General features: G+C 44.2%; 1 protein-coding gene across 1 annotated transcript in view; it reads right to left on the reverse strand.

The window, feature by feature from the left end:
- LOC124717078 (protocadherin-like wing polarity protein stan) overlaps positions 1-827 on the reverse strand; it is a 368,864-nt gene extending 368,037 nt beyond the window's left edge. Inside the window, exon 1 of the mRNA XM_047243768.1 lies at positions 696-827. The gene's annotated coding sequence lies outside the window, so the exon portion shown is untranslated. The remainder of the gene's footprint in view (positions 1-695) is intronic.
- Between the last annotated feature and the right edge of the window lie 18,386 nt (positions 828-19,213).

Below are 19,213 nucleotides of genomic sequence, written 5' to 3' on the forward strand. Positions count from 1 at the left end.
CTGTCAGCAGGTAATAACATTATTCTTACTTGGTACAATGACAATGTAAAACATTACATTTTGCAAAAGCGCATTGGCAGATGATCCTCACATAGTCTTAAGAAAACATTAACTTTATGACTTGAAAAGAGTATGTAGTTACAATGAAGCATGAGCTAAAAACTGCTAAATCCCCTCATAAAACATGAAAAGTATATTTTCGTCACTCACTTACATCAACGGCAGAACATTATTGGCGAATAGATGCGAATCAAGCATACTACATATTGCCTAGCATGTTCATGCAGCTAAGCCATAAAAATATCGTTAGTTGCAAATGTATTTTTACCAGAATACTGCCTTGTACATTCACTGCCACATTCCTAAAATAAAGCGTAAATACGACGCGTCACTGTTAACTTTACAAACTGTCAAACTGACAATCGCATGTCATGTTTTGTACCTGTTTTGAAAATAGTGCAACAACGCACTCGGCGATAAAAGTTCAACAGATGGCTGATGCATCATTAGCTGACGAGGTGTGCATAACATCTCATTACAATGCATTCTTTACGACACAAAATGAATTTAAAAAATGCATCACAACACATTTCCTTATAGGTTAGGAAATAAACACTCGGTGTATGACTATGGCCCGACTGTTTCAGCCTATTTCCAGTAACGACAAGCAGCTCCAGAACATGACACACACTTACACTTTAAACAAGTCCTTAGACTTCAAATGACATGTTTTTTCACCCCATTTCATTCAAAAAGTAGTTCATTTTCACTCATCCAGGAAGCGCTTCAGAGGTTGTTGTACGCAAGTCCACCGCAATTTACTACCGAAGCCCAGCCCCACTCCTCTCGCCCGAAAAATCAATGGCCTTCAACTCAACCTTGCCGTTCAGCTCGTCGAGCATCGCCCCCTACACATACCAAAGAGAAACACACGCACACACTCACAAACGCATCTCCGCGTTTCGGAGAGTATTTTGTTGTGATCCCACAACCGGTACCTCTCTGTACCGTGCATCGGTGTCACTACAAGGTTACGGGCATCGCAGTTCATTCGCTGTCTGTCTGCTATCTATCTCTGTTGACTAAGCGTTGTATGACCACGAATTTCCTCGGCTACTGACTTAAGTCTGAAGAACACTGAAAGGTACTGTGGTTTTAATCATAAAGCACTAAGCTATCTTCTATGTTTCTGTTTTATAGGTGGTCGTCACTGGAATGAGGCAGCTTCAACACTTTAACTGTGAATACAAATGTAAGAATGATACCTCGAAAAATAACATTGCAAAATAGTTACATAGGAATGAGGGTTTGGGTTTAGCGTCCTGTCGACGACTAGGTTATTAGTGACTGAGCACATTCTCGAACAGGAAAGAATAACGTACTTCTCAGAGGGACCATACGAGCATTTATCTTAAGGGATTTACAGAAACTTTTAACACAAATCAAGATGACTAGACGGACCTCTGAACCTCGTTTCTTTCGAATGCTAGTCTACTCGGCTCTATCAACACGCTCCCTAAGAAATAGTTCTGATAAAACAGCTTCACCTAATAGCTATAAGCGTTCTTCACCAAGTAGAAGTGCCGTACGTAGGAATTGCTAGTAATGTTACTTGTGGGGTGCTTCTACTGATGAACAACATACCGTAAATTTGAATATGCATTACCATAAAGCTACTATATGATATTTATAAGTAGGATATGGGCGAGGTAGTTTCGCTAAATGCGAATTTCACTACATTAACTGCAATGGGTATAGACGTTCACAGTCCAGACCCTTATATCGTACTCTGTGCACTGTGAGATGATGGAGGTTTGGGTCGGGTCCGAGAAGCGTGCCCAGATAGCCGAAGTTGTTAAGGCGACCGCTCGCTATAAGCAGGTGCTTATACTGTACTGAAGCACATGCAAATTTCTTGTGCATGTAAAATCTGACTTGAGGCGTAAAATCAGTCTTGCGTTATTTCAGTTTCACTGTAAGAGAACTATCAACATTTTACTGCCTCATTAATTTCTTTTCTTACGAGTGAAATGCCATGTTGTAGAAGGGAAAAGAAGGGAACCAGCAGAAAAATGCTTCTATTGTAGCACAAAAAAGGCGAGTATGCTCCTGTTTATTAAGAGTAACCGAAAAGTGGGGTACCAGCTGCCTCATTCTATCTTCCTCAGCATCTTTAAAGATTTTCCCAAAAACGGACACATTCGTGCTTTTTATGCCAAGAGAGAAGGAGACAGTGGGAAAGAGATGGAAAGTACACTACTGGCCATTAAAATTGCTACACCACGAAGATGACGTGCTACAGACGCGAAATTTAAGCGACAGGAAGAAGATGCTGTGATATGCAAATGATTAGCTTTCCAGAGCATTCACACAAGGTTGGCGCCGGTGGCGACACCTACAACGCGCTGACATGAGGAAAGTTTCCAACCGATATCTCATACACAAACAGCGGTTGACCGGCGTTGCCTGGTGAAACGTTGTTGTGATGCCTCGTGTAAGGAGGAGAAATGCGTACCATCACGTTTCCTACTTTGATAAAGGTCGGATTGTTGCCTATCGCGATTGCGATTTATCGTATCGCGACATTGCTGCTCGCGTTGGTCGAGATCCAATGACTGTAAGCAGAATATGGAATCGGTGGGTTCAGGAGGGTAATACGGAACGCCGTGCTGGATCCCAACGGCCTCGTATCACTAGCAGTCGAGATGACAGGCATCTTATCCGCATGGCTGTAACGGATCGTGCAGCCACGTCTCGATCCCCGAGTCAACAGATGGGGACGTTTGCAAGACAACAGCCATTTGCACGAACAGTTCGACGACGTTTGCAGCAGCAGGGACTATCAGCTCGGAGACCACGGCTGCGGTTACCCTTGACACTGCATCACAGACAGGAGCGCCTGCGATGATGAACTCAACGATGAACCTGGGTGCGCGAATGGCAAAACGTCATTTTTTCGGATGAATCCAGGTTCTGTTTACAGCATCATGATGGTCGCATCCGTGTTTGGCGACATCGCGGTGAACGCACATTGGAAGCGTGTATTCGTCATCTCCATACTGGCGTATCACCTGGCGTGATGGTATGGGGTACCATTCGTTGCACGTCTCAAGTCACCTCTTGTTCGCATTGATGACACTTTGAACAGTGGACGTTGCATTTCAGATGTGTTACGACCCGTGGCTCTACCCATCATTCGGTCCCTGCGAAACCCTACATTTCAGTAGGATAATGCACGACCGCATGTTGCAGGTCCTGTACGGGCCTTTCTGGTTACAGAAAATTTTTGACTGCTGCCCTGGCCAGCACATTCTCCAGATCTATCACCAATTGAAAACGTCTGGTCAATGGTGGCTGAGCAACTGGCTCGTCACAATACGCCAGTCACTACTCTTGATGAACTGTGGTATCGTGTTGAAGCTTCATGGGGAGCTGTGCCTGTGCCTGTTTGACTCAATGTCCAAATTGCGTGAAAATGTAATCACATGTCAGTTCTAGTATAATATATTTGTCCAATGAATACCGTTTATCATCTGCATTTCTTCTAGGTGTAGTAATTTTAATGGCCAGCAGTGTAATAAATGCTGGAAGATAGTAGACAGTGGTTGTGGAATAGAAAGAGCGAAGGAGACAATGGCATTGTGAGAGAAAAAGAGGAACGAACTGGCAGAGGAACATAGTTGACAGTGACAGGATGGGGCTAACGCAGTGCCAGAGCGAGAGGAATAAAGGGAAGGAGAATGTTGAAGTGCTTAAGAGCCAGTGACACTAAAGAGGCAGAGTCTATGGCAATGACAACGAGGAAGAGAGAGGTAATGACAATGAGAAGAGTCACCAGCAGTGTGAGTGAATGAATGAGATAGTAGCAGTAAGAGAGATGGAGACAGTGGAAGTGAGAGGCGACAGTAGTGGTAGGAGAGAAGGAAGGGGACAGGAGACAGTGACAGAGAGAGACAAATAGATAATGAAATGAGTAAGAACGGACAAGAGGGAGTGGATGGGCGTGAACAATGGACTAATGAGTGTGAGCGAGTTACATTTTCAGGAGCTTGTGAGAGTGAGAGAGTTGTATATTAACAAGAGCGCGAAGATGGTCGCCTGCCAAAATTTTTGGGAAAAATTTTGAAGGTGCTGTGGAAGGTATCCCACTTTTCAGTCAGAATCTTTTAATAATCGGTAAGTTCTCATAATTTATTACAGGGTGAAAGTCCGTCTTGATCATACAACCGTTGTACAGATTTCCGGTTTTTACTTTCATAGCGCCTCAGTTCGTCCCAAAGCTTCGCCGTATTATAATATATGGTGTACCATTCGTTCTAATACCCACACTACTGCATTGTACCGGCCTACAGAAGATCCTGGTGTTTCAGAGATATTTCACCGGTCAGTGCAAAACAAAAAGTAAAAAGAAAGTGAAGTCATGACTCTGCTATTTTGCAGAACACACGCTGTTGTCTTGGCGCTATATCCTCCTCTGCCATCTGCCGCATATGGGTGCAGTGTAGTGGGACATGTCAGCTTACTGCTCCTTTAACCAATGTCAGTTCTTTTTTAAAAAGCACGGTGGTCTCATTCGTTGTATTGGTTGATAATAATACTGAGGAAATGCAACGGCAAGCGCTTGAGAAATGCATGTTGTGTTTAATTGTTGTGACGTATAAAAGGAATGTTTAAACGTCTCCATACAGGGTGGAGATAGACAAGCTGATAAGCAAGTGAGAGCACAAGCGTAATGGATGTCAAATCGAGCAAAATTATCCAAATAACCACATTAAAAAGTTGACCATTGTGGAGCTACTGCCAAAAAAGACAGCCAATCTGTGACGAGCACGTGGACTTTTACCCGGTAAGCGAATGTGTTTTGACGTGTCTGCAGTTTTTGCCACACTTAGTGATCTACTGTATTTACTAAAAAAAATGTTCTTTCACGCTCTGTGTACACTGACAGAAATTAAAACACGTGACCTTTAGATTTCATTATTAAAAACATAGTACTGTACAGTAGCACGCACCGACTTTCTTACTGCGCATTGTTTCTACAGTACAGCTTATTTACTTTCATTTTTATATTTTCACGATACTATCACATGACAATTCGAAATATTATTGTGTCGTGAAAAACATAAAAATAAACGAACGTAAGTCAATCAGTTAACTTCCAAGACAATATGTTAGTTTTCCAAAGTACAGCTTATTATCTGAACAAATAACACGAATGCTATTCGAAAAATAAGGTCCAGTCACCAACGAAATGGAAAACACCGTGAAATTACGATGAAGCTTTGCACACATGTGTTGGACAGTGTGTCTGATACGTCCGTCGATTGCGTCACGTCCCTCTTTTCAGTTCTGCGCGCACAGTGGACGCAGAAAGATGCTTAGGAAATAGTGTCTTCCGCCAAGTATGAGGGGCTGGTGAGAGATTTCGCTTGATGTCATGCAGCCCACATAACTGCCAAACGTATCCTTCTTCATGGCAATGCTGCCCATATTCTGTAGGGGCAATGAAGATGCTCCTGCAGCGTTTTCGATGGGAATTGTTTGTTCATTCACAATACCGCTGATAATTGGCTCCCTCTGCGTTCGATCTCTGCTCAGCCGAACCGCTAGCTACGAACGCAACACTCCGGCACAGACAACTAACTGTATATCAGTGTAGAGCAGGGGTTCCCAACAAAATTTTCTCGAGGACCCCCTCATCGAGCATGACTGGTACCTTGTCACATCACAGTATTAAGTACCTAAAAAAAGCCAAATTAAGGGTCTTTTTATATGTTTTCTATTTTTGGTACTTAGAAAAAACATTGACATATTCATTATTGAAAAAACATTGAGCTTAAATCTTTTTCAATTTAGCCATCATTGTTATTGTTAAACTTTTGATTATTGCTCAAAATCCTTGTCTTCAAATCTGGGTGTTTAGTATAACAAACTCCTTGCCGGCCGCGGTGGTCTAGTGGTTCTAGGCGCTCAGTCTGGAACCGCGCGACTGCTACGGTCGCAGGTTCGAATCCTGCCTCGGGCATGGATGTGTGTGATGTCCTTAGGTTAGTTAGGTTTAAGTAGTCCTAAGTTCTAGGGGACTGATGACCACAGATGTTAAGTCCCATAGTGCTCAGAGCCATTTGATTCATTTTTGAACAAACTCCTTAAAAAAAAAAAATGGCCGATTGTCATCTGAAATGCGAGTTTCTGTGTAAAGTGATTGTCAGTTGTCAGCTGCAAAGAAGCAGAGCGCGCAGTCTAACGGCATACAGCAGAACTATTTGCCTCTATCTAATTCTAGTTTTGCGCTATAGTGTGCTAGTGTCAGTTGGCTCTAGGAAGACGCTAGACGCAGAAGTTAGCGTTCGCAGAAGCTCTGCTCATGCAGGAAGCGGCCAACATAAAAAAATCTGTTATACGAAATATATTTAATATATTTTTTATTCTAATAGCATCTTGAGGACCCCTCTGGCATAGCTCGCGGACCCTTGGGAGTCCGCGGACCACCTGTTGGGAACCACTGGTGTAGAGTGTTGGTGGAATGCTCAGACGGCTACCTTTTAAGACTGGTGTACTGTAAAGTTGGTACAACGCTACGACAAATTTCTAACGGCGGCTATGCAGAGACGTAGCTGGAAAATGTAACTAACTGCTGCTAATAAAACATTTTTGATTTTCACAGTGTTTTCCATTTCGCGACCGATCTTCTGAATAGCCCTCATAGCATTACGGTATTTTAAACCGCCCACACACGGAGCAATTGAAAAGGAACACAACGGGCAACCGATCTACTTAGGCAACGAAGTTTGGCGCTCTCAAATGAGAAACTGCAGTTACCGTGTCTGAGCGTGGAGGGGAAGGAGTATAGTTTGTCGGAATCTAGCATTTGGAAATTTGTGGTAAGGCCTTATGGGACCAGACTGCTGAGTTCATCGCTCCCTAAGCTTACGCACTACTTAATCTAACTTAAACTAACTTACGCTAAGGACAACACACACACCTATGCTCGAGGGAGGACTCGAATTTCCGACGGAGGGAGCCGCGCGAACCGTGACAAGACTCCCTCAGGCCGCGCGGCGGACCCTGGCATCTTTTCGTTATACTCGACATGTCAGGTACAGATTCATACTTAGAGGAAAGTGCGGTTCTCAATTATTTTTACACACGAACAAGAAAACGAAGAAAATCTGTACAGCCAAAGAAATATAAAATGCAGGCTGGATGTGGCAGCCAAGGAGCCACAACAGACTGACTAGAAACTCATAGTTTTTATAGAACGACTAACCAGGGCTGCTTTGTTCCGCCATAACACAATGTTACTTTTGTTTTGAAAACCCAGATGTCTCCCTCTTGATCTCTCTTGTTGCTCCTATACCGATGAGCCAAAGCATTATGACCACCTGTTTAATCGCGTGTTGTTTCCACTTTTCAAACACAGTACAACAGAGATTCTGGTTGGCACGGATTCTACAAGTCCTTGACAGGATTCCAGAAATGTGTGGCACCAGATGTCTATGCACAGGTCAAGCAGGTCCCGCAAATTACGGGATTGCAGTTTGCCGACACGCAGCTGGCGCCCGATGTGTGTTCCAGTGGGTACAGATGAGGCACATTTGCTGACCAAAACATCAACTTGAGTTCACTACAATGCACCTCAAACCACTGTAGCACGATTCTGACTTTGCAACACAGGTAGTTATATTACTGGAAGATGTCGCCGCTGTAGGGGGAGACTTCAAGCTTGAACAATGCAGGTGGATCGCAGTAATGTTCTCAGAGTTCATTGCTGTCATGAAGTCTTCGATTTTATCACCACAGATCCCACGGAAGCCCAACTCAGTGTACCTCATAGCATAATTCTGCCTTCACCGGCCTGCATCTGTGACGCGATGCGTGTTTCCCGCAGTCATTCGCCTGGCTGACGGCATCTAAGCGCCCAACCACCGACCTGGTGCAATCAAGAAATGCGATTCATTCGACAGGCGACATACTTCTATTGATCCACGGTGTAAACTCAGTGATGCTGTGCCCACTGCAACCATAACTGACGATGTCGTTGGGCCAACACAGAACTCGTAGGGTTGTTTGGTGTGGAGCTCCGTGTTCAACAATGGCCTCCGAAATCAATGTGCTCCGAAACGAACGCCAGCTGGTGACCAGCCTCGCCGTTTCAGAGATTCTCGTTTCCAGTCGCAGCGCCACAACAATGTGTTCTTTGTCAAAATCGCTTTATCCGTAGATTTCCGCACTTGAGGGCTGAATCTTCCCTATAATGACAGCCCATTCGCCTCTCTTCCGCTTACATTCTTTCCTTTCTGCGTCATGTGCCCGCAACACCACCAGGAGGTATTTAACCTCACGGTGGGTGGTGGTCATAATATTTTGGCTTATCAGTCTATCTCATTGATTTGTTGTTGTTGTTGTCTTCAGTCCAGAGACTGGTTTGATGCAGCTCTCCTTGCTACTCTATCTTGTGCAAGTTTCTGCATCTCCCCGTACCTACTGCAACCTAAATCCTTCCGAATCTGTTTAGTGTATTCATCTCTTGGTCTCCCTCTACGATTTTTACCCACCGTGCTGCCCTCCAATACTAAACTGGTGATCCCTTGATGCCTCAGAATGTGCCCTACCAACCGATCCCTTCTTCTAGTCAAGTTGTGCCACAAATTTCTCTTCTCTCCAATTCTATTCAGTACCTCCTCATTAGTTATGTGATCTACCCATCTAATATTCAGCATTCTTCTTTAGCACCACATTTCGAAAGCTTCTATTGTCTTCTTGTCTAAACTATTTATCGTCCACGTTTCACTTCCATACATTGATACACTCCATACAAATACATTCAGAAACGACTTCCTGGCACTTAAATCTGTACTCGATGTTAACAAATTTCTCTTCTTTAGAAACACTTTCCTTGCCATTGCCAGTCTACATTTTATATCCTCTCTACTTCGACCATCATCAGTTATTTTGCTCCCCAAATAGCAAAACTCATTTACTACTTTAAGCGTCTTATTTCCTAATCTAATTCCCGCAGCATCAATCGGAGATCTGTGGCTTTTCTGTCGTTTTTCCGCCGTTCTTACTGTTCATTTCCACTTGACAATATAGTTTTACAGAACGACAAAGGCTAATACGCAAACAAAAGAACTCTTCCCGTGCGATTTACATTTTTTGTACATTTGCTCCCACTGACGTACCGGTAATTTTGTAATGACAATTGAATACAGTGTATGAAATATGAAATTCTTTTCCCAGTTCATACCACGCGCTCTCTGTCAAATCCCTCCTGCCGTAGCCTGGGAGTTTGTAGTTGTATAAAATAGGATGTTCTTTCCGTTTCCCGTACAAAGCCAATGTTTTCAACCTGCTCATTCATGTTCGAATTGAGCTGTGCTCAAGGACACGGCACAAATCAGGTCGCTGGCAACTGTTTGGTACGCGTTGCAAGTGATTTGCTGGCGACTTACTCTACAGTCAGGCAGTCTGCGGAGCCCAGGTAGTAATTCTCAGTCGACTGGTTACCAACGGGTTACATTTGAGTCGCTCAGTTTATGGAGGGCCTTAAAGCTGTTGATTTGATAGTTAAGCTTGTTTTATCCAGTAAAAAGCATTTGTTGCTCAGAAATGAGCAGCCCGACGATTAAGCGCTGTTAACGGAAATCACTAATGCAGAAGTACTGTATTTTTTAAAAACGTAAAATATTATCGTTGACTTCACAGTGTATCCTATCCTTTCTATCTTTGATAATTAAGAACCACTCCAGGTACAAAATCAATAGAGACTACACGACAGCGCTACAAACTTGAATCTCACTGCTCAAGCACAATGGTGTTCCTGTATGAGGTAAAAGGTCTTACCTGTGTAATGCCACAATGTAAGAGTACATTGAACGAATATCTACTGGAAAACTTTCTTCATTCTCTTGATGACTTTTTTAGTGTGAATATATCTCTGTTGTAGCTTAGGAATGACACACTTTACATGTACACTGAAGCGCCAAAGAAACTGGTATATGGGCATGTGTATTCAAATAAAGAGATATATAAACAGGCAGAATATAGCGCTGCGGTTTGCAACGCCTACATAAGACAAGTGTCTGGCGTAATTGTTTGATCGTTACTCCTGCTACAATTGCAGGTTATCGAGATTTAAGTGAATTTGAACATGGTGTTATAGTCGGTGGATGAGCGATGGGCCACGGCATCTCCGAGGTAGCGAGGAAGTGGGGATTTTCCCGTACGACCATTTCACGAGTGTACTGTGAATATCTCGAATCCGGTAAAGCGTCAAATCTCCAACACGCTGCGGCCAGAACAAGATCGTGCAAGACCGGGACAAACGACGACTGAAGAGAATCGTTCAACATGGAAACAAGTTCAACCCTTCCGCAAATTGCTGCAGATTTCAGTGCTGGGCCATCAAGTGCCAGCGTACGAACCATTCAACAAAACATATCGATATGAGCTTTCGAAGCCGAAGGTCCACTCGTGTACCGTTGCTGACAGCACGACACAAAGCCTTACGCCTCGCCTGGGCCCGTCAACGCCGACGTTGGACTGTTTAATGACTGGAAACACGTTGCCTGGTCGGACGAGTCTCGTTTCAAATTGTACCGACCGGATGAACGTGTACGGGTATGGAGACAACCTCATGAATCCATGGACCCTTCATGTCAGCAGGGGACTGTTCAGACTGGTGGGGGCTCTTTAATGGTGTGGCGGGTGAGCAGTTGAAGTGATATGGGACCCCTGATACGTCTAGATACGACTCTGACAGACGACACGTACGTAAGTATTGTGTCTGATCACCTGCATCCCTTCATGCTCATTGTGCATTCCGACTAACTTGGGCAATCCCAGCAGGACACGTCCAGAACTGCTACAGAGTAGATCCAGGAACACTCTTCTCAGTTTAAACAGTTCCGATGGCCACCAACACGCCACACATCAATAGTATTGAGCATATCTGGGATGCCTTGAACGTTCTGTTCAGAAGAGATGTCCACCGTCTCGTACTCTTAACGGATTTATAGACAGCCCTGTAGGATTCATGGTGTCAGTTCCCTCCAGCACTACTTCAGACATTAGCCGAGTCCATGCCACGTCGTATTGCGACACTTCTGCGTGATCGCGGGGACCCTACACGATATTAGGCAGGTGTACCAGTTTCTTTGGCTTTCAGCGTAGTATTTATTTTTACCACTTCGTAAAGGAATATTACAGCCTCTCTTATCACTGAAATTGTTTTAGCTCAGTTTAAGGATGTACTTTAATTTTAGCAATTGGATACTTGTAATGTCCTATTACCGTAATGTACGTATTTTTTTTTTTTTGTTTTTCCGTTTCGCTGTAGTAAATGCTCAAGTTTGTTACTATTAGCATATTTTATTCTTGTACACATGTTACGTTACAGCTTGAAATTATCATATTCAGTTACTGTTGACATGTATGATTACAGTATGCCGCGAGGGATAGCCGGCACGGTAACTCAGCGTGTTCGGCCAGAGGGTTAGCTGCCCTGTGTAATAAAAAAACTGAGTTAATGGATCAGCGACGAACTGAAACGGGTGTCTCGCGACGTCCGCACCGAGCAGATACAACGAACAAAAACGGACAAAATGAGATTAATTTAAAAAAAAAAGCGGTCAAAGGCGCTGCAGTCATGGACGGTGAGGCTGGTCCCGGCGGAGGTTCGAGTCCTCCCTCGGGCATGGGTGTGTGTGTGTGTTTGTCCTTAGGATAATTTAGGTTAAGTAGTGTGTAAGCTTGGGGACTGATGACCTTAGCAGTTGAGTCCCATAAAATTTCACACACTTTTTTTTATTACAGTACATCTAATATTGTTTGGTACTTTGTTAAACATGACTCGTTCCATAGCCAAGCAATTCTTTTGTTTGCTAAATCAACAGAACATGAATAAATAAATAAAAAAACACAAATAAAAATAAACATCACTGAAAATTCTCATCTTACGTAACCAGCCATGAATAAAAATTTAAAGTTGTCTAGCTTGAAGTGTTCAGTTGAAATCATTATCTTTAGCTGATTTAATTAGTTTCTGCACTCTTTAGCGGGTTAAGATAGTTTAAATGCACACTCTTTCGTTCGCTCATCGCTCGTTGGCTGTCGTTTTATGGCCGCAGCTACACAACAGTGCGTTTCCGATTTAAAGGTTATTTGGAAAATTAAGCTTCATTTGATGTCACTTTGACATCATTGGCCGGATGATTTTCTTCACCCTGTGTACTATATGCGCACTGTAGCTTGGTACTTCAAATGGTTCAAATGGCTCTGAGCACTATGGGACTCAACTGCTGTGGTCAAAAGTCCCCTAGAACTTAGAACTACTTAAACCTAACTAACCTAAGGACATCACACACATCCATGCCCGAGGCAGGATTCGAACCTGCGACCGTTGCGGTCGCGCGGTTCTAGACTGTAGCCCCTAGAACCACTCGGCCACACCGGCCGACTCTTGGTACTTCTTGGGAGACTTGCTCAGATTGGTGGAATACACAAAACACCAGGCAACAGATTCAACGTCTTTCAGGGGGCCCGCATCTCGTGGTCTTGCGGTAGCGTTCTCGCTTCCCACGCCCGGGTTCCCGGGTTCGATTCCCGGTGGGGTCAGGGATTTTCTCTGCCTCATGATGGCTGGGTGTTGTGTGCTGTCCTTAGGTTAGTTAGGTTTAAGTAGTTCTAAGTTCTAGGGGACTGATGACCGTAGATGTTAAGTCCCATAGTGCTCAGAGCCATTTGAACCATTTTTTTTCTTTCAGGGGATTAACACTCAACTGTGATGGTATTTTTAAGTTGCACTGACATGGTTCAGGGGTGGTACAGATCCCAAAAATGATTAATCAAAATGAAATCGACAAACATCGGAAAAGTTATTCACTGCATGAAATGTGGTAAAAATATACAATATAATTTCTGACTAGACTAGACAGTTGCAGTTTTCACATACAAAATCAACATGTTGGATACAAATAAATATTTCGCACCGGTTTTTAGGTTTTCCTATCAGTACGAGTCGGTCAAACTTCACATCTTGATTTTCTTTGAACCTCTCGTGTCCCTAAAAAAATTGGTACTGATTTCTTGAAAGACCCGAAGAAGCTGCGCCAATTCTATTCTTCCGATATGTTGCTGAACAAGATCTTTCAAAGCTATTATCTGAATTTTCTGAACGCTTCAGAATACTGACTCTGATTGCCCCAGCAAGTAATATTACCATTGGCTATCTTATGATTTTTTCTTTTTTAATATTCAATAATTACTGCAAAGCTGACCCACACTGTAAACCACGCACTTACGGTTTTAGTCATTTAGCATGCATGATATCCCATTTTCTCACTTCATCTCTTGATCGTGGTGCACCATTGATAGCAATACCACTGTCCAATTTCGTTTAGGAACTTTGGAGTAGAATGCCATATTGTCCGCAAGGCCAAAAAATGCTATACCCACAGAATGTTTGCAGGTATATTTAAATTCCAACTACAAATACATTTCATTAAGGGTTAAACTGTCTTCTGTCGTTCCGTAGACGATGTCCACCTAAACTGTTCTTGTTCGTTAGCACCTCTGAATGACAGAATACAGGGTGTTCAAGAATTCTGTGCTCAAAATGAGATAAATTACGACAAAGTCACCAACAAATACATTTCGTTAAGCAACCAGATATCGGAAACGCACACTGAGCGAGCTCTAAGTATGGGTAAGTACGCCCGTGCCGAAAGAGACAAACAAAAAAGTACGTCTTTGAAGTATGGTTACACCAACGTTGATGTGAGATGGGTAGTATCGTTGTAATGAGGTTCGCACTGGTTCAGAAAGCAGCAGACAGCTCTACAGTGCCTGCTTGATTGTCGCAGCAGATTTACTTGGAACATTGTACATGCCGAGAGAACTGCAAGACAACGCATCCTATTAGGCTTCTTTCTACATATACGTCAAAATCTTCAGCCAAACTCACAAATCCTTTCTCTGGGACTACATGCAAGCCAAATGCGTTCTACTTCTGTAGACTCCGACGAGGAATATCATTGATGGAAAAAAAATCGCCGCACCACTTTCGCCCTAACAGCATAAGATGACCCTAGTAGCGGACTATGAGGATGCAAGTCAGGTTTGCTTTAAATAAACGCTGTAACGGTCGTGGGCGTTATTTACCCTTGAGATTTGACGTGCTGAGCTACTTTTACTCAAGGATGCATTTAAGGCGACAAAGAAGCTATTATCGACACCTCACTGAGTTTAAACGAGGTCGTGTAATGGAGCTGCGAGAAGCTGGATGTTCCTTCTGCGATACTGCAGAAAGACTTGGAAGGAGTGTAGCCACTGTACATGATTGCTGGCAGCGGTAGTCTTGGGAATGTACGGTCGCAAGATGACTCGACTTCTGGCAGTCACGTGGCGCTGCTGAGACGGAAGACCATTGTGTTCGGCGTATGGCTTTGGCGCTTCGTACTGCATCTGCAGCAGCAATTTCAGCCGCAGTTGGGATCACAATGACACAACGAACTGTTACAAACTGGTTACTTCAGGGACAGCTCCCAGCGAGGCGCCCCGTAGCGTGCATTCTACTGACCCCAAACCAACGCCATCTGTGACTACAGTGGCGTCAAGCGAGAGCTCATTGTAGGGCAGGGTGGAGGTCTGTTACGTTTTCCGATGAGAGGTAGTTCTGCCTTGGTGCGAGTGATGGCCGTATGTTGGTTAGAAGGAGGCCAGTTGAAGGCCTGCAACCAGCCTGTCTGCGTGCTAGACACACTGGACCTAAACCTGGAGTTATAGTTGAGGGTGCGATTTCGGATGACAGCAGGAGTGCTCTCGTGGTTGTCCCACTTACCCTGACTGCAAATCTGTACGTCATATGGTGATTCGACCTGTTGTGCTGCAATCATGAACAGCATTTCAGGATGTGTTTTCCAATAGGACAACGCTCGCCCACTACCGCTGTTTTAATCCAAGCTGCTGTACAGTATGTCTTGGCCTACTCGATCACGAGGTCTGTCTCCAATCGAGCACATACGGGACATCGTCGGAGGACAATTCCAGCGTCATCCACAACCAGAATTAATCGTCCCTGCGTACTAACCGACAATGCAACAGGCATAGAACTCCAGTCCACAAACTGACATCCGGCATCTTTACTATGCAGTGCATCGACGTTTGCATGCAACATTCTGGCGATTACACCGGTTATTAATGTGCCAGAATTTCATATTTGCAATGGCTTGCCTCGCGCTAATACTAACCTGTAATGTTGCAATTACACTACTCGCCATTAAAATTGCTACACCAAGAGGAAATGCAGATGACAAACGGGTATTCATTGGACAAATATATTATACTAGAACTGACATTTACATTTTCACTCAATTTCGGTGCATAGATCCTGAGAAATCAGTACCCAGAACAACCAACTCTGGCCGTAATAACGGCCTTGATACGCCTGGGCATTGAGTCAAGCAGAGCTTGGATGGCGTGAACAGGTACAGCTGCCCATGCAGCTTCAACACGATACCAAAATTCATCAAGAGTAGTGACTGGCGTATTGCGACGAGCCAGTTGCTCGGCCACCATTGACCAGACGTTTTCAATTGGTGAGAGATCTGGAGAATGTGCTGGACAGGGCAGCAGTCGAACATTTTCTGTATCCACAAAGGCCCGTACAGGACCTGCAACATGCGGTCGTGCATTGTCCTGCTGAAATGTAGGGTTTTGCAGGGATCGAATGATGGGTAGAGCAACGGGTCGTAACACATCTGAAATGTAACATCCACTGTTCAAAGTGCCGTCAATGCGAACAAGAAGTGACCGAGACATGTAACCAATGGCACCCCATACCATCACGCCGGCTGATACGCCAGTGTGGCGATGACGAATACACGCTTCCAATGTGCGTTCACCGCGATGTCACCAAACACGGATGCGACCACCATGATGCTGGAAACAGAACCTGGATTCATCCGAAAAAATGACGTTTTGCCATTCGTGCACCCAGGTTCGTCGTTGAGTACACCATCGCAGGCGCTCCTGTCTGTGATGCGGCGTCAAGGGTAACCGCAGCCATGGTCTCCGAACTGATAGTCCATGCTGCTGCAAACGTCGTCGAACTGCTCGTGCAGATGGTTGTTGTCGTGCAAACGTCCCCATCTGTTGACTCAGGGATCGAGATGTGGCTGCACGATCCGTTACAGCGATGCGGATAAGATGCCTGTCATCTCGACTGCTAGTGATACGAGGCCGTTGGGATCCAGCACGGCGTTCCGTATTACCCTCCTGAACCCACCGATTCCATATTCTGCTAACAGTCATTGGATCTCGACCAACGCGAGCAGCAATGTCGCGATACGATAAACCGCAATCGCGATAGGCTACAGTCCGACCTTTATCAAAGTCGGAAACGTGATGGTACGTATTTTTCCTCCTTACACGAGGCATCACAACAACGTTTCACCAGGCAACGCCGGTCAACTGCTGTTTGTGTATGAGAAATCGGTTGGAAACTTTCCTCATTTCAGCACGTTGTAGGTGTCGCCACCGGCGCCAACCTTGTGTGAATGCTCTGGAAAGCTAATCATTTGCATATCACAGTATCTTCTTCCTATCGGATAAATTTCGCGTCTGTAGCACGTCATCTTCGCGGTGTAACAATTTTAATGGCCAGTAGTGTATAATCACTTGAATGTGTTACACAGAAAAATGTATTCACGAAATTTCATAACTCTACGTTAATTATTATTTGGTCTTGCGACCTTTTTTTCCGTCAGTGAAGTTGCAGGAGCTATTGCAACATAATACACGTACAGAACAGGTCACTCATTTTCCATCGCAAGCGGGACGCGCAACCACATTAATACCTGCTCTGTGCGTAAGGTAATTCAGCATGTTGATCATTTATTAGAATTGATCAGAACAATAAGGGACTGAAACAGATTGTTTTATTTTCAGTCACAACCAGGACATGCCAGATACCTCGCACGGATACTCGGTTGCTTAATGTAATATAACTGTTGCTTTCTCTGGCATAGTAACTGTCAGGCCGTCCGCACGTGGAGAGACTGAAAGGAACGGAAAGGGTAGGCGTTCTACGTCGGCCAACTGTTGCCGACTGGCTGACAACTCAGTTCCGCAAACAGGCAACTCAAAAATGGGGAACTGCAGCTGCCGCGTGCGAGCGTCGAGGACAGTAAGAATTGTTTGTCGCACCCGACCATCTCCTGGTTACACTCGCCATATCGAGCACAGAAGAAGATGTGGTTCTCTGTTATTACTATGCACGAATAAGAAAACGAAGAAAATCCTGGATACATCCATACATTTAAGGAAGTATAAACTGCTGACTGTATGTAGTAGCCAAGGATCTGTAACAAACAGATACGAAATTCGTTGCTTTGAATAGAACGACTAAACAGTGCTACAGTGATATGGCGCAGTTGACTCCTCCCGCCATAACCCGATGTATCGTTTTATTTTTAAAACTCAAATATCTTGATATTTATATGCACGGAAATCTGTGATTGTGGTTTGTGCACAGTACACTACGTATACAATATGAAATTTTTCTCCCACTTCGCACCCCACTATCTCTATAAAATCTCTCCTGCAGTAGCCTGGGAGCTTGTAGTTGCATAAAATGGGATGTTATCTCCACTTCCCGTACAAACCTAATGTTCAGAACGTACTCGTTCACCTTCAGATTAAACCAATGGAGTGCTGGATTCGATGACACGACGTAACCATTGCCAACGCCAACGCCGAGTCGCCGGCAACTAGTTGGCAACGTGTTGCAAGCGATGTGCTGGTGAATTAAGGTGGATTCGCACATGATGGAATGTCACCGCCACGCCCGTCGCGTTAAAAGATTCTCCTCTGTAGTCCAAATGGTGGCATTCATACTAGCCGTCAACGGAAGGTCATCGACACGTCATGTCACGTCAAGGTTTCGGGGGAAGAATGTTTCGTTGGGCCATTGACGGAGCCACGTGATGCTTCCCAGTTGCTGCCGGCAAGTAGCAGCTCCATATTTGTTTTTTTTCCGTTCAGCGGAACGGTGCATGTAGACAAACCTTAAACCATCAGTTTCTGCCGTGGTGATGTTGGACGCCTAAACCTTGAATTTCTCTTAGTAACTTTTATTTGTATGTTGTATAACAGGTAAAAAAACTTTGTTTAACACTCTGAAATATTTATAGGACGATGACTACTCCTATTCCAGCTCCTCGTAAAGAATGTGGAGCTCTCCTTCACTGTCTCGATTATTTAACTTTTTTTTCTAACACAGACTCTTTTTGCTTGCTATTGCTGTTCCTCAACATCAACGACAACAGCAATCATTGCAAGCTGCTTTAAACTAAATTTCGGCCTTTCACGACGATCTACCATGCACTACGAAGTAGCGCCTCTAATGTGTATTTTATGAACCAGCTGTAACAACACGACGTTTTTTCGACGTTGACGTGCCGTGTAGTGTCAATGCTGGTTCCTCTAACCGTCAGTGCTCAAAAACGCGACGGTTACGTGATGGCGACGTTCCGATAAGTGTGAATCCTCCTTTCCGCTGCAGAAGCGCCGTCTATCAGCCCCTACTATACAGAAACCGTTACCAATTCAAGTCGGCAACGAGTTGCTTTTGAGTCGCTCCGTTTGCGAAGAGCCTCAGTTTGCGCAATGAATTTTTGAACACTCTGTATATTCGTGGGGAATATAGTGGTATACTATGTAGCAGCGAGGATGGTGGTGTATCATAACTGTGTGACAGCCCGAACGTTGACCCAATATTCCTGCTTTTCGTTAGCTGCATCACCGCTGTTTTTCGGATCTACAGAGCTCCGGGCTGACGTGGTGCAGTCTCTACCAGGAAATATTTTGTGAAAATTAACTCCCAAAAATTGCATTTTAGAAGCAATCTTTTAATTAAAATAATTCGGCATTTATGATTTGTTATTTAATGGTATGAAACTTTACTGTACAAGTTATGACTTACGGACCAGATGAAATAAAATCAACGAACAGAATTTCGTGTGGCATTTTTTCTTCAAATTCCCCTTCCTGTTAAGGGAATTTGTTTAGTAGCTTATGTCTGCATCTGGTGGCCTAGTTGTTAGCGTCTTTGCCACTTCGATTCTCGGCCGAGTCGGAGATTTTCTTTGCCCGAGGATTCGGTGCTCATGGTACCCCAATCATTTCATCTTAAAGATGAAATCATAAAGGC

Source organism: Schistocerca piceifrons, chromosome 1 (genome assembly GCF_021461385.2).
Source record: "Schistocerca piceifrons isolate TAMUIC-IGC-003096 chromosome 1, iqSchPice1.1, whole genome shotgun sequence".
Classification (NCBI taxonomy): domain Eukaryota; kingdom Metazoa; phylum Arthropoda; class Insecta; order Orthoptera; family Acrididae; genus Schistocerca; species Schistocerca piceifrons.